Source organism: Mastomys coucha, unplaced genomic scaffold (genome assembly GCF_008632895.1).
Source record: "Mastomys coucha isolate ucsf_1 unplaced genomic scaffold, UCSF_Mcou_1 pScaffold8, whole genome shotgun sequence".
In the NCBI taxonomy this organism is placed as follows: Eukaryota; Metazoa; Chordata; class Mammalia; order Rodentia; family Muridae; genus Mastomys; species Mastomys coucha.
In genome coordinates this window covers 8,792,694-8,815,030 of record NW_022196914.1, presented here as the reverse complement: position 1 = coordinate 8,815,030, position 22,337 = coordinate 8,792,694, and the positions used below count along the sequence as shown (strand labels likewise).

The 22,337-nt window shown below is 45.6% G+C and overlaps 1 protein-coding gene across 10 annotated transcripts in view; it reads left to right on the top strand.

Annotated features, from left to right (window-relative positions):
- Positions 1-22,337, top strand: part of Pdzd2 (PDZ domain containing 2) — a 386,879-nt gene that overhangs the window by 238,395 nt on the left and 126,147 nt on the right. Inside the window, exon 1 of one of the 10 annotated variants that reach the window (XM_031360289.1) lies at positions 7,432-7,657. The exons of 6 other annotated variants lie outside the window; for them this stretch is intronic. The gene's annotated coding sequence lies outside the window, so the exon portion shown is untranslated. 3 more of the 10 variants (XM_031360294.1, XM_031360295.1, XM_031360293.1) reach the window with 3 other exon arrangements.

The window sequence follows — 22,337 nt, the reverse complement described above, 5'->3', positions numbered from 1 at the left end:
CACCCTTCGCTTGAGGAAGAAACACTCCGATACCTTTTGATCATAAGCTGTGGTAAATTCAGAAAGCTGAATTAGCCTGAGATCTGGAAACTACAGGCTGCATGTGGCCAACGGCTGAAACTGAATCGTGTGTTGCCTCTGTTGGGCTTGTGGAAGACCACAGGAGAGGGTGCAGGGAGGGAAGGGCTGAGTAGCCACAGAAACAAGGTACTGTTTTAATTCACAGAGGTTTCTCACATTTTTACCACACCGAGGGACTCTGTTAAATACGGGCTCTGCCCAGGTTCACAATGATGTTGTCCGTCTCTGCTGCCTAGCAATAACCATGTGGTGTGTCATTCCTCCACCCCACCCCCACCTGCTTCACTGCTTCACTTAGGAGCTCAGGTAAAATATCAGGAGTATCTTTGCCGAGGCAGGGATGGGTGGGGTAGGGCCTAAGGACTATCTATTCTTCTAAAGTTAGACTTGTTTTTCCCCAAAAGAGATTAGTCCTGCTCAGCCTTGTCTGAAGGAAGCATGCCTATCTTTTTCTTATGGACCGATCCAGTCCTCATGACTGGGCCGTGATTCCGAGAAGCCACCTGAAAGATGACAAATAGCTCTGAGGACAGCTGCCTTGTTGAGGACCCAGGTTCTCGGGTCGCCATGTGTTTCCTGTTCAATTATTTCCCCTGTGCCTAGAATGACCCTTGTCACCTCCCATGTTCACTCTGGTCGCTCCTTAGATGAAGAGAAGAGGCTAAGAATGGGAGAACTGAGCTTGAGGCACACCTAAGGGATGGGGACTGGCAGAGTAGGGTGGGATTTTTCTGTGTAGAGTTGGGAGTTTAAACCATGTATGTACCCTATGCCAAAGGAAGAAGAAATCCAACAACAGGCGAGGATATGGGAGAACATTTTGAAAAGCTCTCAAAGTGCTTGTTCCAGGAATATTAATAAATGCAGTACAGATAGGCAGGGGTGGGAACTCCGTAAAAGGAGGGTTGGACACAGCCAGTAACGGAAAAGCCAATTAACAGTACTTCCTAAACGTATTTCTTTGGAGTCATCCTTGCATGGAACATCTCCCTCAAATGATATTTTATAGAATCTATTTTTAGAAAAACTAGATTAAGATCATTAGAAAAACAAGAAGGAGCCCTTAAGAAGGAAATTGAAAAAGACAGCAAAACCGGGGGCCATGAGATGGCTTCGCGGCTGGAAGCACTTGCCACTAAGCCTGATGACCCAAGTTCAGTCCCTGGAACCCCATGCAAAGGAGAAAGGAGAGAACTGAATCCACAAAGCTTCCTCTGTCTCCATAAATGCGCCATGGTATGTGTGTACTCAGGCATTTGTTATATAGCCTCACACATATGCCCATGAGCATTTGCAAGCCACACACACACAAAAATTAATTTTTAAAAAGCAGATGATGTATTTTGTCCTATTTTCTCATTTTCTTATTAGACATCAGGAGCATGCAAGCTCCTGAAGGGAAATAGAAGGAATGTTACTTTAGTATTGTCCCAGCCTTATAAGAATGAAGGCCAGGTGGCCCGTGAAACAGGTAAGCCAGTAATGATGCTTGCCACCTGTACTAGCTGGTTTTGTGTGTCAACTTGACACAGGCTGGAGTTATCACAGAGAAGGGAGCTTCAGTTGGGGAAATGCCTCCATGAGATCCAGCTGTGGGGCATTTTCTTAATTAGTGATCAAGGGGGTGGGGGCCCCTTGTGGGTGGTGCCATCCCTGGGCTGCAAGTCTTGGGTTCTATAAGAGAGCAGGCTGAGCAAGCCAGTAAGGAACATCTCTCCATGGCCTCTGTGTCAGCTCCTGCTTCCTGACCTGCTTGAGTTCCAGTCCTGACTTCCTCTGGTGATCAACAACAGCAAGATGGAAGTAAGCTGAATAAACCCTTTCCCCCACAATTTGCTTCTTGGTCATGATGTTTGTGCAGGAATAGAAACCCTGACTAAGACACCACCAAACCTGAGTGCCATCCCCAGGACTCACACGTTGGAAGGAAAGAACCAACTCTTGCAAGTTGTCCTCTGACCTCCACATTTGCACTATGACAGATATAAAATACATACATATATATATATATATATATGCAATAAATAAACAAGTGTAATTTAAAAAATTTAAACAGGAATAAATGCCAGAGAAGAAATTGCTCCCCACCGTAGCCCAGAAGGCATGTAGAAGCTGCGAACCTGTCACACACTGTATGACTCAGCGCTGTGTTTGGGGCGTTTGAATCCATGTTCGTTAGAAGGGCTTTACTGCTTACTTCCCTGGTGATGTCTGTTGTGTTTGTATGACCCGTTTCTCACTCATTCACTTAATTTCCTGCACCTTGCAGATATTTATGCTCATGGTCCCTAGAGTAGGAAGCAGTCACAGTACAGTGTACTGTGGTGTCCTAAGAACCCACAAGGCCCAGGCTGTGGATGAGTCTTTGTTGTAGGAGGCTGTCTTGCATGTTATGAGACTTTTAGCAGCATCTCTGGTTTCTACAGCTAGATAAGTAGCAACCTCTCCCTCCATCCCAGTTATAACAACTAAAAAATGTTCTCAAGCATGGCAGAGTCAAAATGCTCCTTGTTAAGAACCACAAGTGACTGATGGAGTATTCAGTGATAGAACACTTGCCTAGTGTGTGGGGCCCTGGATTTGATCTTTAGTGTGTGTGTGTACAATCACTGGTACATATGAAAGCATACACATTTGTGAAAAGGCAGGAGCCAGTGTATGTATGTATGTGTATGTGTGTGTAGGTTTCTTTTTTCAAGATTTTAGTTGTGTATGTGTGTGTGTGCACATGCGTGCCTGTCCACACATAAGGGCAGGTACTCAGGGAGGTCAGAAGAGGTCATTGAATCTCCTAGATCTGGAGTTACAGGTAACTGTGACGTGGGTTCTAGGAAACAAGCCCAGGCCATCTGGAAGAGTGGTCCATGCTCTTAACCCCCAAGCTATCTATCTCTCCAGACTCTGTGCCTGCTTCTTCCAAAGGCATTGGACCAGCTCAGGGATGCTCTTAGACACTGTAGAGGAGGGGAGGTTTTATCCTATGCCCAGTGGTACCTCCGTAGAGCATGTCAGACTGGTCTCCATGTTCACCATCAAGTACCTCTGTGTACAAGATAAAACGGAGGGGTGGACACTCAAGGAAGTGAGAAATAGTTAGGTCGTCCTTAACGTGTGGAGAGGCAGGTAAGAGTTAAACTACCAGATAGAGAGAGGGGAGGAAGACTCAGGACTCATTGGTTGAGTGGCAGGCGGAACAATGTTTGGAAAAGAAGAATGTATTTGAGGAAGAACATGCTAGATTGAGGGTACGATGAATTTTTGTGTCTATTGGGCATCCCATGAGAGATGGGCAGCTGGCAGAGGCTGGTTGGAGCTCAGAGGAGAGCTGGCCACCGAGAGTCAGCTCACTCTTTTTTTTTTTTTTTTTTTTTTTTTTTCTTTTCTTGGTTTTTCGAGACAGGGTTTCTCTGTGTAGCCCTGGTTGTCCAGGAACTCACTCTGTAGACCAGGCTGGCCTCGAACTCAGAAATCTGCCTGCCTCTGCCTCCCAAGTGCTGGGATTAAAGGCGTGCGCCACCACCGCCCGGCTTTGCTCTAACTATGGAGACAAAGGAGCTAGTACCCAGGGACCAGGCGCAGGGCAGCTAGAAAGAGGGCTGTGAGCGCTAGTCAAGAGCTAGATAGATCCCATGGTGAGAAGCTCATGTGTTAGTGAAGGACCAGTGAGATGCTGATGTCAGTCTGCCAGATGCTGTCAGATGTGAGGGGGCACCGGGTATGCAGGCTACATGGGGGCTTAAGGAGAAAAGGGACAGACTGCGGACACGTAGAATTCTCTGGGTACTTGTAAACACTATATCAGACAGGAGTTAGAAAAGAACTGAGCCTCAGAGTTCCGCAGGCCAAAGCTCTCCTGCCTTGCACAATCCAGAGTGTTCCCCTGTAGCTTCTACATTATTGCCTCTCACCACAGCTTGGGGAAACAGCACCTTGCTTGCTCACATGTCTTTGTTTGAGTTATACTGGGTTGAGGGAGAAACAGATTGTTTTCAAGGTTGTTTGAGTTTTCTTTTGTGACACATGATCGTCTTTTCAATTTTTGTAATAAGCATGACAGTTCTAAAACCGGGAAGAGCTAAGAAGAAGAAGGAGGAAAAGTCAGTTTCCATTGGCTTTCTAAAAAGTATGAATACATTGCCATTTCATCCTCTTCTTGATTACAGAGTTGTGGTTTTAAGTACATTCATGATGTTTCAGGAACACACTTTGCAGCTGTCTCCAGAACTTGGGTTTTCAAAACTGAAACTCTGGGTGGGACATGGAGGTCCAGGGCTAGGATCCCAGCACGTGGGAGGCAGAGGATGGAGAATGGCAGATTTGTTGTCTGCACACAGCTCATCTTGTTTATTCATTCATTCATCCAGGGATGGATATCTTCAGTGCTTCCACCATTTGACTATGGTCGTCAGTGCTTGTGTATGTGAAAGTTATAAAATTCAAGTGTAATTCTTCAGGTACCAACCACCTAGGTATGTGGTATGTGTGCTTGTGTGTGGGGTGTGTGTATGTGTGTGCGTGTTTGTAAATATATAAATATAATCGCTCAATCCCTTTAGTGTTGCATATATATGATTTCAGGCCTGGTCACTTGGTATTAGATAACCAATTAGGGGGCTACTCCCTGGGGAAGACTATTTCTCTACTCTCAGCAATCCTTAGTTATTGTAGTTCTTTATATATGGGCAAAGCCCTATGAGTCCCTCCTTCCAGGTTAACATGACTGCCAGTGTTGCTTTTGCTTGTTCAGGTCATGTTCAGGCAGCCATATTGTTGAGGTATCATGAGCGAAGCTTCCCTATCATTTCTAGGAGACACAACCACATAGCAACTTTCCCAGTCCTTCAAAGTCCTGTATTCTAATCTCACCATTTCCACAGGGGAAGCTTTCTCACCTCCCTGACCCTATTGTTGTAGCCACATGGTAAGGAGGTATGAGGAAGTGGTTCTTAGGGTCCCTCCCTGGTCACCAAAGGTGAGAATACAGTCGGAGGTGAGAATATAGGAGTGTCTGACCTCAGGAACCAAGTTGAGTTCCACGCTACTACTTCCTGTGGTAATAGGAAGTCCGTGAGGACTTGATTCAGAAGCCAGGGATGGAATGGTGGCTGGTGGCTGGTTCTTGCACTTGTTCCGGAGTGTTGTTGTCAGTAAACACAGCAGCCATGCCCTCAAAACGAAGCTCCTATGCTGTACATTACCCAGCCTGTGATGAGAAAATGTGACAGAGAGGTGGGAAAACTGGTTTTACCATAGATTTTTGGCAGCCCTCACAAACTAATAGAATATTCAACCGACACAACTTATGTGTCACCACAACTGGAGTTTATTCATGGGCCAGGAACATGTTGACCCTGTTTCCTTCACTGCTTTAAAAAGAAATAATTGTAAGGACCAGGCTTCCTTCTTATGGCAAATTCAGTGTAGGAGCGTGGGCTTTCCCAAAGGGGGTGGGAAGTCCACCACCCCACAGTCAGCTCTCTAGCCTCTGGGCTGAATGCCACTCTCGGGCATTGGGAGCTTGGCCCTTCCTATCTGACCCACCAGTGAAATAGCACATGTGGGCATGACTGTAAAGGGAAATCAGTCAGCGATCCCTCCAAGATGTGGTGGCCTATGAGGACAATCATGTCATTTCCTTTGGAGAGATTTTGTGTGTGTGTGTGTTACATATACGGAGACAGACAGAGAGAGAGAGAGACAGACAGACCTGTTCTCTCTGCTTTGTAGCTCTGTACACTAACCAGGCTGGGCTCCAATTCAGAGAAATCTACCTGCCTTTGTGGTTTGTTGTTATTGTTGTTGTTACTAAAAAACTTTAAAAAATTTACTTAACTATATGAATGTTTTATCTGCATATATGTCTGAGCCTGCAGAGGCCAGAAGAGGGCATTGGGTCCCCAGGAGTTAAAGACAGGGTTGAACTGCCATGGTGGGTTCTGAGACTTGAGCTCTGGTCCTTTAGGAGAGCAAGCAGCTGGTGCTCTTAACCACTGAGCCATATCTCCAGCCCCAACATCCTCAAATAGTTTTGAAAATTTGAAGAACTTCTGTGGGTAACTAAACATAGGTTATGACAATATGTAATCTGTATGAGAGTGTGTGACTATATTGAATAAAAATCTAAAATAAATGGATAAATTAAAGAAGATGATTTTGTGGATGTGTAGCCTGAGAACAGCTAGTAAACAAAAGGTGCTTTCCTTTTGTTAAAACCTGTGTGTCTGGTGAGAGTTTTGCTAATATTGCAGTAACAATATGCCATTTCCTTTTGCATCGTTCATCCGCACTTTCAAATCTACTGTCAAAGCCTTGGTGCTACCAATATCCTTGGCTCTGGCTGGACTTCTGAAGACCCCTCACTTCATTGGAAAGCAAAGCTATTTCCATATAGTAGAAATAGGGTTGGTTGGAGGAATGCTGCTTTGGGGGAGCCTATTTTTTTTAAAGTTGTATTTCCTGATAAAGTTGGGGCGAGAAACCAAATCATCTTTGCAGCTGCTGATGTTCAAGAAGGAGTGTGTGTTCTGATCGGCCATCTCCGTATTTGATAGTCTGAAATAGAAGATGGGATTAGCTGGATTAGAAAAGTGGGGATTTGTTGTCATGGAGACAAGTAGCCCTTCTTTACCAGTGAATTTCATTATAAAATAAACTCCCATTTTTATATCCATTTGAATGCAGGTTAAATTCCCCCCCCCCGTGTGTGTGTGTGTGTGTGTGTGTGTGTGTGTGTGTGTGTATGTGTGTGTACACATATAGGTCTAGGGCCAGCAACACTAGCTGGCTAGTGAGCCCCAAGAGCTACCTGTCTCTGCCTCCCACTCCAGCAGTTACAGATGTGTACTGGCTTTGACATGGCTGCTGGCAATCCCAACTGAGCTCCTCTAGCTTACGCAGCAAACATCCAACCCACAGACAAACACCTTGGCCCTTTAAAATTCAAAATATACTTAGCTCCCTTTGAAGCGTTAGGTCACCGGGTGGATCATTTCTCAGCTCATTTCCTGGTGTCACTTTTTTAGTGAATGTGAAGTACACACTTGCTATATTTTTTTGATCCATGCCTGAAATCTTGAGTCTGCCTCTGTGTTCTGTGTCCATATCCTAAGCTGTCCTTCGCTGAGGGCAGAGCTGACCTACAGGTGCAGGCAAAAGGGCACCTCCCATGACTGCTGCGAGGGACTGGCTTCCCCCTTCACTCTTCCAAAATTAAAGGAGTTTTTAGCAGTCCGGATTTCACACATTGGCAGAGTGTGTGTGTGGCTTATACCCTCACATACACAGTTTAGCTGGATGCACTCATAAATGAAAAATGATCTGAGTGCTTCATGTGGGTGGGGCCGAGCTCAGCAGGTGAAGCTGGAGGAGAATCTCTTTCTATGCTCAGCAGAGCAAGGCAGGAAGTTGGAGCAGGCAATGGCCTGGCTCACATATTTTTTTTGTTGATAGTTAGTAACCCTCTGTGAAGATCTGAATGGAGAAGGGAAAGAAAACACAGCGAACTTTGGCAACTAGCCTGTGCAAGTGGCTGCTGGAGCCCAGTGGAGAGTGTTCACCTGGCCAGCTTACGATGCAGGTAGGAAGCAGGCGGGAGAGCCAGTTTGAGTCCTATTTCCTTGCTAGCCACAACTTTTGACTCGCGGTGGCTTTTTTTTTTTTTTTTTTTGGTAATTATTTGAGAAATGAACAAGAAACGACAAGAGTAGCCTGATGCTGCTCAGGAAAGCCTTTCTCTTACTACTTTGTTACTAGTTTTATCCATCTAAGGGTAACTTTTAAAAGTGAATCACACAAAACCTTGCAGCCTGTAAGTTAAAACCAGGTTTTAAATTGGCAAATGATGCATAGCAAGCATGGTTTTAGAACAACTGCCTTGGAAGATAGTTGACCAGAAATTGATTTTTCAAGTTTCAAAAAAAAGCAATTGTTACATTTTTATAGTTCAGAACCAAAGAGGGGCTTGCTAATTCCTTCTGGCTTTTGGCTAGCAGCTGGGGAATATCCAGATATTGTCTGGGATCCAGAGCAGAACTCCAGTGTGCTGGGGTTTTTTCCAGAGAGGCAGTCTGCCTCTGCCTAGCCTCTAAGTCAGAAAGAGAAATCAGTGAGGAGATACGGTGTGAATCCTGAACGTTTGTCAGAGGAGGGGCTGGCAACTGTCACAATAATGTCCTTACCCCCAGAAACAGGGAATGTTCTATTGGGGCCAGTCTTGGCTGCAACCGCACAGAAAGAAAGTTGAAACATTTGTGTCTCCAGTGGTTGTATTCAATCTCAGAACATCCTCTCTGTGGTGGGGGCATGGGACTGGTAAGAAAGAGAAACAGAACGGAAATAGAGCCCAGCCCAGCCTGGTTTTTCAGACCCATTTCCAGACCTTGCTTCTCCTTGTGTCAGGGCTGACCTGACATAGCTCTTCCCTCCAGTGAAGAAGCCGGAATGCTGTGCAGTTGAGCTGACCCTGGGGCAGGTTAGCGATGACATGCATGGTTGCTGTGAGGTGAGCCTCGGAGGTAGGTAGAGAGTGAGCTGCAGCCTGGATTTGGGAGTTCTTTGCTCAGAACTTTGAAAGCCTATGAGCCACAGAGCTGTGGCTGAGAAGGCAGCCATGGGCGCTGCTTGGGCGGGGGGTGGGGGGGTGGGGGGGGGTGCTGCTGACTGCTGGATTATTGTCCATGGCCAGTAGTGGCCCATGTTTTAGTTTTGATTTTAGGCTCAAGGGAGCTGGGTAGCCACCTAAGCCACACCTATCACTGTCCCGTTCCTGTGTCTCAGCATTCCACAGCTAGCTTATACACAGAGAGAACACTTTGGAGGCTTTGAGGAAACCTCTGGCTCCTACCCTACTGCTGCAGCCTTGTACTCTGCCGAGCCTAGGTTTGTCTCCCACCCTTCCTTCAGACTACTCCTGCCCCAGGTACCGTGTATAGTGTGATTTGATCTGAGCTGAGGAACCGGCCTTTTCACAGGGCCCATTATGGAAGCAGTTGGGTCAACAAATTATGGCCCAAGGGCCAAGTTCAGCTTGTTCTAGCCTGTTTTTTATATGGCCCGGGAGCTAAGAATGTGTTTCTACACTTTTAAGAGTCAGAGACACAAAGATGGAGGCTTAGGCTCACAACATGGATTTATTCTCCGACTCCTTAGCAGAAAGTCTGTCTTGTAAGAACTCTGTTTCTCTGTATTCTTGGACAGGGCGTACGTACAGATGATTGGCATAGCTCATCATGTGTCTAGTAGTTTGCATAGGCTGTGGTTTTGAAAGCTGTTTCATGGTCTGTGTTCAATGGCTCCACTGCCTCTGAAAGTGTTGGACTGTAGGGGCAGCGGTCAGGCAGTTGAAGATGTCAGTGGGTCAAATCGGTGTCAAAGCATGTCAATGGAGTGTGTGGCTATGATTGGTTTTTCATCTCTCGTTGATCTGTGAGTCACAGAAGCAGCCACACATTGACTGGCCTGTGCAATCACTACTCCTTCCTCCAAGTCAATGCTGGCCAGACTTCTGCCGTCTCAGTATTTGACATTGCCACTTCAAAAAGAAAAGATGCCTCTATAAGATGTCTATATGTACGCAGTATGTGTAAGACGTTAGCTGACTGTGATTTCTCATTTAGAACAAGGTTTCCTTATGAATACCTAAGAGCACTTAGTGAAAGCCTGCCGGCCTTCCCATGAACACCCAGATCTCCACGTCACACAGTATCTCATTGTTACTGTCATCTCTAATAAGGGAAAAGGAAAATCTGGTGATCTTGCTAATGTTCAACTCGTGTAAAAACTGCAGGCCTGGATCCAGCGCTGGCTTCTGTAAGGAGCTTGTTGTCCACTGCAGACACACAGGAAATCTTTCATAAGGAGTGCCGGGTTTGGACATTTCATCCATCCTCCTCCAGTATTTGAAGACTGAATGTTGTCAGTAAAGAAGGGGTGGGGGGAGGGAGTGAAACTTAGCTGGACAGATGAAAACCAGTAAGGGAAGGCTGAAAGTACAACACTCCAGTCCCTCACGGGAGGTAAAGCCTGGGAACAAGATGGCGTCTGTAACCCTGGGGAGTCAGGTTGGTGGAATGGCAAGGGGTGGGTCATTAATCTGCCCTGGGAGCTGCAGAGCCTCGCCTGTGTTTAGCAAAGGGGTTGACGCTGAAGCTGGAGATTAAGCAACCTGCTGTTCCTGTATGCACCCACATTTCAGACCTTCAGAGACCTATTTTGCATAACTGTTGCAATCCTTCTAGAAGCCAACCCATTAAACTAGGCCGTGGGAGGGAGTTCAAGGAGCTCACCCAGAAAGGCTGGAGCTGTGTTATGCGGCCATTCTTGGTGGGGCAAGAGAAAGGGTCAACTCTTGTTCCCAGGGGGGTTCCTTTGTGTGAGTGACACTATGTGTCAGAGCCTTGGTCTGCCTGCTATCTCAGGGTCAGAAGGGGCCTAGTCAACTCCTCCTGTCTTAAAGACACAGATGCATATTGATCCTAGTAGCCTTGAGCAGCTTCATTGAGCCAACTCGTTTATGCAGACTTCACAGCATTAAATATTTGGCTAGGCCGTTTGTCTCCTCTCTTTGGCTATTTAAATAGAGCTGAAATCTAACATCTATTTATTGTTTCTTTCCCCCTTTTTTTCTGACAATGAGATACACACACACACACATACACACATATATACCCATATATCCTTTTTTTAAAAAGCTTTGTAAACCTACAGGAGAGGAACAGTCAAGCCAAATACAATCGGTGATTTTGAGTTTGTAAACATTTTCAGTAGAAAGGGAATCAACAATGTCACAGCCCAGTAGCCAGCAGCATAGACTTGACTGGCTTTGTATCCCCTTGTCACGCTCTTTAAGATGAAGGCTACTTATGTATTTCCTATGTACTTCCTTCAGTAGGGATAATTGAATGCAGGATCCTCAGTGACAGCTCTGCCTACTCTTGAGGGATGGAGATCAAGTGGCTGGCCTTCCTGCTCGCCAACCTTCATCTACACCATGACACAGAGGAGAAGGCACTGTGTGGTACAGCACAGGATAGAACTTTGGGTGGCTTTCTGGCCCCCACAGGCATGTCTGCCCCAGGTTTCGTTGATTTACTCCACCCAGGCGTGACTGGGCATGCAGGCATCCTGAGATTCCCTCTACAGTGAGGTTTAGGCCCTGAAAGCAGGTGATCTGAGACTCTGGGAGTGCTTTTCCTGACATGATTTCTCCCTGAACCATCAGTTCACCTGCATTTTACATGACAGTATCGAAAGTGACCCCTCGTCTAACAGAAGGACCAACACAGAGCCCATATTTTTAGTAATAGCAGGGTTTAGAGCGTTGGTTCTCAACCTGTGAGTTGTGACCCCTTTTATGGGGTCACCTTCAGAAAACATACTTAACATCATGATTCATAACCATTGCAATATTACAGTTAGGAAGTTGCAACAAAATAATTTTATAGTTGGGGGTCACCACACCATGTGTTAGAGTCTCAGCATTAGGAAGGCTGAGAGCCACTGGTCTAGAAGCTGTTGGCTAGATTTAACATGGGCTACAGGAGGACCCGTTTCTCTGCCTTTCTAATTTCAACACTGACTTCCCTCCTTTCCTGGCATAGGAGAAGTGAAGCAAATTGCAAGTTAGCAGAAGGTGACTTGGAGAAAGATACAGAGTGGTCCGTAGAATCCATTTGGTCAAAAACCTCTCTGTTCCAGTCAGACTCAGATGGACGGTAGGGACAGACAGAACACGGTTGTAGGCTGATTTTAAGGGACTGGACAGGCCTATTCTTGCATTGTATTTTCCCAAGACTTTATCCCACAACAACAACAACCCAAAAGATGGGTTTTTAAAAACTCTCTGCCTTCCTTATACAATTAACAGTTGAGAATCTCTATACAAATCAGAAACAGTGGAAGCCCCTGAGGTCAAGGAGCAAAAAGGGACACAAGTAGACCAGACGACATCCCCTTGAGTGACACAAGTCCCAGAGTCTGTGTTTATAGTCTTTATGAGATGGCTGGTTTTCACTCTTGCCAGTTCCTCTTGTTCCTGTCCCTTCCAGGGGAAGTGTTCGTCCATCACCAAGAGAAGGGTCAGCTTTCCAAAACACTCTTGTTTGACTAGCCAAATTCTACTTTGCCTTCAGCTTAACAACATTTTAGGCTTCAGTTAGCCTGTGGGGTAGAGTACTGCCTGCCTCCCAGCCAGCGGTCGAAAAATATCACATTTGTCTTTTTGTAACAGGCTCAGGACAGTTTTGGCAGAAGAACAATAAAGACCTAGAAAGGAAACAAAAGTTACTTCTAGCCTGGCAGTGGTGCATGCCTTTAATCCCAGCCCTTGGGAGGCAGAGGCAGGCAGATTTCTGAGTTCCAGGACAGCCTGGTCTACAGAGTGAGTTCCAGGACATCCAGGGCTACACAGAGAAACCCTGTAGTGCTGCCAAGCAGGTAGTAGCAAGAAAGGATGCAGTTCAGCATGGTAAGGCACAGGACAGAGCATGCTTGGCTTAAGTCTGTCCCTCAAGTGAACCAACAGTGTAAGAGAGAGTGAAACATAAGAGCTGAGAAGCAGACTTGGGCACATCTGGGTGCCTTGGGGTCCTACTCACCTGACCAAACTCCTGCCGCTTTCATTAAACTATGTATATACATATATATGTGTATATATATACATATATATGTGTGTTTATATATAATATATGTGTATATATATACATATAGCTATGATATGCATATAATACACATACACATATAATATATATAATACATATAATTATATATATATGTATTATAACATATATATTCTCTGAAACTTTCGTAGATGTTATGCTGCCTAGTCTTATGTAAACCTGACACACAAACTAGAGCTATCTGAAAGAAGAGAAGCTTACTGAGAAAATGCCTCTATGAAACCTGGTTGTGAAGCATTTTTTTAAAGTAGCAATTGATGGGGGAAGGCCCAGCCCATTGTGAGTGGAGCCGTCCCTGGGCTGGTGGTCCTGGGTTCTGTAAGAAAGCAGGCTGAGCAAGCCATGATGAGCAAGCCAGTCAGAAGCAGCCCTCCATGGCCTCTGCATCTGTTCCTGCACCCAGGTCCCTCCCTGCCTTGTCTGAGTTCCTGTCCTGACTTCCTTCAGTGATGAGCAGTGCTGTGGAAGTGTAAGCAGAATAAACCCTTTTCTCCTCACCTTGCATTTTGATCATGGTGCTTTGTCCCAGCAATAGAAACCTTAAGACAGATGTGTACATTGTACCTTAAGTATTTCTGCCCTACCCTCTGTTCCTACCTCTCCTGGATTGCCTACTTTGTTTCTCTTCCAAACTTACCTCCCCCCCCCCTGCTGATATAAGAAATTCTTCTTTATTAATTTGTCTGGCTGATTGTTTTATTGTTTGTTTCTGAGACAGAGTGTACTGTAGCTCAAGCTAGCCTCAAACTTCCATTGTAGCTGAGGATAGACTTGAACTCCTGGTTCTTCTGGATCTCTCCCAAGTGCTAGGGTTACACAAGTGTACCACCACCACACTTGCCTTTAAATAGATATTCTTGAGTGAGTTTGTTAGGGTGGCAGTCATTGAGTATCACATCCTAAATTCGAGTAGAGTCTGTTATTTTAAACTCTTTTTTGTTTTGTTTTGTTTTTCATGACAGGGTTTCTCTGTATAGCCCTGGCTGTTCTGGAACTCACTCTGTAGACCAGGCTGGCCTCGAACTCAGAAATCCACCTGCCTCTGCCTCCCAAGTGCTGGGATTAAAGGCATGTGCCACCACTGCCTGGCTATTTTAAACTCTTTAAGAGGAGAAATAAGTCAGTCCTATAACCTTGGAACCTGAGGCAGGAGGATTGTCATGAGTTCAAAGCCATTGGGAGCTGTAGGAACACAGAGTTCCAGGATTGTCTGAACTTCAGAATGAGACACTACCTCAGCTGCACACACACATACAGGTAGCCTTTGAGTGACATACATTTGTCGTCAATGGGACTCCCAAAGGGGAGGAAAGTGTTATCAATTTTAGTTCTTTCTGCCTATGGGCTCTTCATCCATTCCAGAAGCAACCTCTAGGTCATGCTAAAATCTGAGAATTCTCAAAGTCAAGGTGCCATGCCTTGTAAATAGTTACCTTTCTAGGGCAGTGACCGTGGCTATCCCAGTGATAACTGCTATAGCATGAGTTACTGTGACAGGTCCTTGTAATAGGCCGGGTGACTCTCCAGCCACTTCCAACTCTGACTTTTGCTAGGGTCTATATTATGAGGTTCTCTAGAGGAAGAACCAAGAATGCATGCAATTGTAAGAGTAAGTTTATGAGATGGGCTCACATGATCAGCCATGGCAGCCATCTGCAGCAGAGAGCCAGGGAAACCTCCAAACGAAGCACAGAGTTTAATAACCCAGCCCCAAAGCCCCAGTGGTGCTGCTGTGTAAGTCTACATCCAAAGGCTAGGATCTAGAATCACACCATACTTCCACCTTCGTCATGGAGGGATATACCCAAATCTAAGATGTCCTCTTCACTCATTTGCTGACATGCCCTGTCAGTCTTCCCTGGAAAAACCCCTACAGACACTTGCAGCCACATGTTTCACTGATTCTCGAGGTAACCCTCAAGCCAAAGGTGATGACCCAAATTAACCACTCCCTGGAACCCTGATCAGTAGCGACATAGAAAACAATTTTGCAATGAGCCTGTATAGGGTGGTCATATGGTATGGTTTAGAAGTTCTTTTAGGTGAGCAGACTTAAGTAAGAAGAAGCTAATGTGAGTCCTCTCTCTTTCTCTCTCTCTCTCTCTCTCTCTCTCTCTCTCTCTCTCTCTCTCTCTGTGTGTGTGTGTGTGTGTGTGTGTGTGATGAGACACAGGCTGTAGCTTTTGCACAGTACTCCCAGGGACCTGGAACAGGGCTGTTATTACACGTAAAAATTGTTACAGAAGGCCATGTTCAATTCGTAGTCCTTTCTTCTCTTTAAACATATTGTACTCCCGTGCTGTACTTTTTCTAAGAGAAGAGTGTCTTTCTGTAGCTATGGCTAGTTCTGTAGGAGTTCACATTGTGTGTCAGAAGGCTCCTTGGGGAGGGTGCTTAGTTCCCCTTTGTTTTCATGGCACGTGGGGTGCAGGGAAAACGGCCCCCAGAGCCGTTTTAGGTGCTGTGGGTTTATGGTTTTGAAATGCAGAGACAAATCGATTTGGCTTTTCCTGATAATGAATCTTATTTTGAGAGGCACAGTTGACATGGCTGGAGGGAGTGTCACATTCTCTTGGTTAGAAAACCACCCAGAAAAGATGCTTATGGTCTAAGAGACTGGGAGCCTGGCCCAGGAGGGACAGTTAAGAGCTCAGTGTCAGCCATTGCTATAAAGCAACATTTGTTTGAAAGTGGCTATGCCAGGGGACGAGCACAGTCCCTTTGAAGTAGGATTACTTGGGTTGTTCTGTTCAGTGGTGTTCTGAGTTCAGCATGACATCCCTGCTCAGAAGTGTTAGAAGCCAACTTAAGAGTTGGATCCTCCGTGCTCATTAACACACAAGTTGCTTGTTTGTATTAGGCTCATGAGGAGGAAGCCGGGTGACCTAAGCCTACAGGGTGAAGGCAGCAGCTATCAGAGGAAATGACTGGATGAACTGATAGGTGCATGTCTTGCTTTGAAGAGACACATGACCACAGCAACTCTTATAAGGAACCCTTTAGTTGGGACTGGATGACGGGAAGCAAGCATGGTGACATGCAGGCAGACATGATGCAGGCAGACATGGTCCTGGAGAAGGAGTATGAGCAGGTGGGAGAGAGAGGGAGAGGGAGAGGGAGAGAAGCTGGGCCTGGCTTGAGCATCTGAGACCTCAAAGCTCACAGTGACACACTTCACTCCAACAATGGCACACCTCCTAATAATGCCGCTCCACTATGTACCTATGGGAGCCATTTGCATTCAGGTCACCACAATGGAAGTGATAGATACCAGCGGTGGTGGCATTTGCTTCTTTCTTTTTGTACGAGATCCTTTCCTTTTTTTTTTTTTTTTTTTTTTTTTTTTTTTTTTTTTTTTTTTTTTTTTTTTTTTTTTGGTTTTTCGAGACAGGGTTTCTCTGTGTAGTCCTGGCTGTCCTAGAACTCACTCTATAAACCAGGCTGGCCTCGAACTCAGAAATCCGCCTGCCTCTGCCTCCCAAGTGCTGGGATTAAAGGCGTGCACCACCACTGCCCGACTTGTACGGGATCCTGAAGCATCCTTATTTATTTATTTATTTATTTATTTATTTATTTATATCCCAAGTGTTGGCCTCCCTCCTGGTCCCCCCTCACAGAGTTCTTCCCCTCATCCCCCCTCCCCTTTCGCCTCTGAGAGTGCAGCTCCCCCATGCCCTCACCCTGGTGCATCATGTGCCTAGTCCTGCAGAGAAGGGTGAAGCATCCTTCTTTAACCTAGAGATTCTATGAAGAGATTTAGGGGAGCAGGGGTGGGAAGTGCCCTGGACCTAGAAGGGGAATATTTAATGTTTACTGTCACCAAAATGTAGCTCAAATGTAGTGTCCTGAGACAGAGGCACATAGATCTCTGAGTCTGGGGCCAGCCTCTGTGTGTGTGTGTGTGTGTGTGTGTGTGTGTGTGTGTGTGTGTGTGTGTGTGTGTATGTGTGTGTTGCTTCTGCTTCTGATAGATGCAGGCAGAATAATACAGTAGTATCAGGAGTGGCCACTTTGCCACCAGTAGAACTAGCACATGATATCTGAAGCAGGTGTCTCAGCATCATCTGCGTGCATTCCTTCTCTAATTGTCAGCTAGGCTGGGGCACCTGTAATCCCAGAGTTCTGAAGGCTGAGGCAGATGGGTCTCAAGTTTGAGACTGGTCTGTAGACACTGGAACCTTGTTTCACCAAGGGTGGGGGGAGTCTAGTAATAAACTTGCTGCCATATCTTCAGATTTAATGTGTGGACAAAGCAACGCATCTGGGTTACAATATTATACATTTTTAAATATTCATGGCATTGTATTTCAATTTAATTGGTCTGTAACTCTATAATATATATGTGCATGTATGTATGTTTTGATTGGACTGAAAAGATGGCTCAGCAAGCTGCTCTTCCAGATGACCTCAGTTTGGTTCCTAGCACCCACATTGGGTGACACACAACCATCTGTTAATTCCACCTTCCCAGGTTCAGACACCTCTTTGTGCCTCCTTTGGTACATTCTCTCTCTGTCTCTCTCTCTCTGTCTCTCTCTGTCTCTCTCTCTCTCTCTCTCTCTCTCTCTCTCTCTCACTCACACACACACACATACACACACACATACACTCACACAATTTTTTTAAATACTGTTTTGTGACTTTACTAACTAACCAAAAGAAACCCAAACCAAATAGGGAGGAAAAGAAGAAGCCCCTATCCCCCTATTCTAAATGCTCCACTACTTGGTGTATGCTTAGAATTTCATTTGTGAGACAAGAAAAGATTAACGTAGGACTCTGGTGTGTTCTAACCTATATCACCGGAAGGCCTTGAAGAGATGGAGGTTTGTTTAGTAAGTCCTGGGTGGGGCTGGACATTTCTGCTTTACTGATGAGTACAGAGCATCCTGACCATGGCCTACAGCAGTCCAAATGAAGGACCGATTTCCTCAAACTCACTTCCCATAACTTTAATATACATCCGTGTGGTTTACAGTTTACCTGCCATAATTCTTGGCTACAAGTAGAGATGCCCCAGCAAGGGAAATACAGGAGGAAGCCCAGCAGCCATCTTCACCTACTTCAGAGGACATATGTTGCCTCATTTAGAGCCCAGAGCCATGGCCAGCTTGAGACACTAATAGGGTGTCGGTGCAGAGTTTGTAAGGTGTGCACACGTGTCTCCCCACATGACTGCCGAAGCCTATGTTCATTCCTTGCTACAGCTGCAACCTCAGAGGGTTGATTCCTGAGCTTTTCTGGACAGGTGTGTATCACATGAGCCATGAACCATGAAGCAACGCCTGTCTGTAGCTGGTTACCTCCACCCACATGCCTGGAAGAGAGCAGCATTACCATGAAAACTGTTGCATGGGAGCTGGCTAGATGCTTCACATTGAGGAGCATGGTGTGTGGCTTCTTTCCCCAGGGGCATTTGAATAAGCTTATCATTAGAAGATACAATTGTATATCTGTGTAGGATGTTTACAGACATTTAAAGATAAAGTCATTTGGTGGCAGGGGGTGGGTTGAACTTCCACAACCCAAGCAGATCTCTCTGATGACATTACCCCAGAGACCCCAGAAAGGACAGGCCATCTTCCCTGAGGTGTGCCATTGGCTTTGGTGAAACGTCTTAGGTCACAGTCAACTGTGGTTTCACAGTGTGGCTACAGATGTCCAGAATTCCAGTTTTGTCTGCACACTGGAAGTGATCAGTAGCCTGGAGACCGACTGACACTAATGAGATCCCACAGACTCCGGCAGCAGCAAACCTCAGCCAGGCTTACTTACAGATTCCCAAGAAAGGGAAAGAGTCTTCCCTGTGGCTTCATGTTTCTGCCATCTTTTCTTTTCTTTCTTCTTCTCTTTTCTTTTTGTTTCATTTTTTTTCTTTTCTTTTTTGTTGTTGTCATTGTTTCTGTCATCTTTAATCTTACCTTCTCTGGAAAGAACTCCTTACCAATGAGGGCTTCCCATGGAAAGGTCTTAAGGGGTATTCCAGAAAGCAAGACTTCATGTCCTTTGGTATACCTAGAGCTGAAGAATCACACCAGGATCTCAGTGTGTACATGGCCTTCACTAGCTTCTCTTGCCTCCCTCCCTCCCTCCTATCCTGTCTTAGTTAGGGTTTTACTGCTGTGAACAGACACCATGACCAAGGCAACTCTTATAAAGAATAACATTTAACTGAGGCTGGCTTATAGGTTCAGAGGTTCAGTCCATTATCATCAAGGTGGGAATGTGGCAGCATTCCAGCAGGCATGGTACAGGAGGGCTGAGAGTTCTCTATCTTCATCTGGAGGCTGCTACCAGAATAATGCCTTCTACGCAGCTAGGATGAGGGTCTTACAGCCCACACCCACAGTGACACACCTACTCTAACAAGGCCACACCTTCTAATAGTGCCACTCCCTGGGCTGAGCATATACAAACCATAACATATCCCAAGCCCCTCCTTTCTCTTGTTTTTCCTTCCATGTGGATTGCTCTCCTGGGTGGGATCTGGTTTTTCCTGGGCACCCTTATTTGCTCAGTTGCTTACTTATTCATTCACTGAGGATTGTTTCTGAGGAGAGGAATTAGGGAGATGGGGCCATTACTGTGTGACCCTTACGGTTCAACCTTTTTACTGTGGGACAATTTACATATCCCTAAGACAGCCCACCGTTTTGAGAAACACAGGAAGCCCTGTTACCGAGCAGATTCTCCCTAATATATGTGTTGTTATGTAGTCATGTGCCACATAACCGTGTTTCAGTCAATGACTGACCACACAAATGATGGGGGTCTCTTAAAATCATATGGCCCAGTGACATCACAGCCACCTTACTTTGAGTAAGCACTACAATGTCCGCCCATAGGCAATGTCATGAAATAATGTATTACTCAGGACAAAAGCATGTTGGCTGGTTCTTTCTTTTTGGTTTTGTTTTAGGATTTATTTATTTTTGTGGTTATATGTGTAAGGGCACATCTGTGAAGGTGAGAGGTCAAAGGTCAAGAGAGCTCATGACCTCTTTTCTTCCTCCAAGTGGGTCCTGGGAATAGGATCAAACATAGCAACAGGCTTGGAGAAGGCAGTTTTACGCTTTGAACCCTCTGGCAGGCCCCAAGCAGTTCTTGATTGTACAGATCTCTTGAGGGCTAGCTGTAGTTGCCATGTTGTCACTTGTCCCCAAGAACAGTTCTGAGGGTGGTACATGCCCTCAGTAGGCAGTTCACAAAATAGTTTGCTGGCTCTAGGGGTGTGAGCCCTGGGTGTGCAGAGGAGTTCTGCATGAAGCCCTTACAGAATGTCTTTGTGGCACTGTCAGCTTGTCCCTAGTGATTAATAGGTTCATTGGCGATCGCATGTCTTAACTGTACTTGTCTGTTTTGCTTAAACATTTTACATGATGAAGATGTATCATTGTACAAAGCAAGGTCTTTGTTTTCTTCAAATAAGGCTTGCCAGATTATTTATTTAATTAGTCAAATTTGGAAACTATTCCTGTAGACTCATTAACCCAGATCCAGATCCCTGCTTTGATAATCGAGAAGACCAGGGCTTAGAGAGTAAACTGCCTGGCTGTCCCAAACAGACTGGAGACCAATGGGTTAATATCTGAAGAGCTTGCTCCTTGGCTCATCCTCTAGGCCTTGGGCATCTTATTTCTGGGGTATTGTAGTAGAATTGCAAAGGTCAAATGCCCATACATATGGGTTTCTGGAATAAATTCAACCTAAGCATAGCCCTCCATCCTAGACTCAAACTCTAGTGACATTAAGAACTCTGATGCTTCCACAGCTGGCAAGGTGTGACACTTGGAATACCCATTGGGCTCTAATTTGATTTCTTTACTCTTTAGTACCTAATTTGCTCAAGTGAGAAGGGGAGGGATCTATAGATCTGCACCTACTCCCATAAAAGAGAATGTGAAAGTCAAATGCAGCTACCAGAAGGGCTTTGGAGAGGAATGCATGAAGCTCGTAGTCATTGTTGAGTAGTCTTGGCAGCATCAGGGTGGGTACACTTTCCCCAGACACTTACCCTGTGTTTAGTTAGGGGTTCCATTGCTGCAATTAGAATATTAGGACCAACAGCAGCTTGGAAGAGGAAAGGGTTTATTTGGTTTATACTTCAGCATCACAGTCCATCATTGAGAAAGTCAGGGAGGAACTCCAGGCAGGACCCTAGAGGCAGGAACTGAAGCAGAAGCTATGGAGGAACACTGCTTTCAGTCTTGCTCCCAATGGCTTGCTCAGCCTTGTAACATCCAGGACCACTGCCCCAGGGGTAGCACTGCACCAAAGGGGCTGAGTCCCTCCCACATCAATCATTAGACCAGAAAATTCCCTACAGACTTGCCTATAGGTCAATCTTAATAGAGACATTTTCTCAGTTGATGTTCCTCTTCCTAAATAACTAACTTGTGTCAAGTTGACAAAAACAAAGCAAAACCTAGCCTGGACACCCTCTCTGCTCAGTGGCTCTATGTCAACATTTCTCAACCTGTGGGTTGCAACCCCTTTGGGGGTTAAATTACCCTTTCACAGGGCTCACCTATTAGGTGTCCTGCATATTAAATAGTAACATTATGATTCACAACAGTAGCAGTTACAGTTAGCAGGTAGCAAGGAAATTAGTTCTAGGGTTGGGGTCACCACCACATGAGGAACTGCATTAAAGGGACCCAGCATTAGGAAGGTTGAGAACCACTGCTTTATATGGACTCTACATGCAGAGCAACACTTTCTTAGGACTAACAGCCTACTGGGGTCAGGGAGAAGGAATCAGGATTCCCATGGAAAAACTAATTTCTCGCTTCCTGGCTAGGGTGACTCTGTCAGCCACCGGTGAATCATCTCACACCCTCTGCTCTTTTTGCAATCACTTTCCCACCATGTTCTAGAGCAGATCCTACAGGTGAGCAAGTACATACAAGCCCCAGGACGTCGTTCGGTATGCAGAAGGCAGTGGCTGCCTTCCTTCCCACCTCTTCTGTTGTCCCGGGTGGTCAAAAGCTTCAAGATCTAGCCTTTTCAAAATGACAGAGGTTTGGACTGTGAGTTCCAAGTCTGATTTGAAACCAGACAGCTTTTAATATCTGTGGAAATCTGCTGCAGATGTTCAACAAACAGATTCCCCCTAAAATAAAGCTTTATTCATCTCCCCAGGAAATGGTCCTGCTTGGCCAGGAAGAGATGTGTAGTCCATGGTAATTAGCCTCAGTGTTGGGCATCCACTATGTGTCTCCTCCGAGTTGCACAGGTTTAGGGAAAGAAGGCACAAAGAGAAAATGTACATAAAATATAAAGAATGAATTCAAACTAAAAGAATATGTGAATTCATCACATGATAATTGATGTGTTTACATAAAAAACTAAAGAAGGGGATATGTTCTATGGGGGTGTGGTGAGGTATGGGGGAAGGGGATGTCTCAGTGGGCCCCATGCCAAGGCATCCCTTCCCCCTGAGAGACAGCCACACGAAGGTATAGTATAGAATAGAATTTATTCAGGGCATGGGGAGGGTAGTTAGGGGGGTAGTAGAGGCAGAAAGAGAGAGAGAGAGAGAGAGAGAGAGAGAGAGAGAGAGAGAGAGAGAGAGAGAGAGAG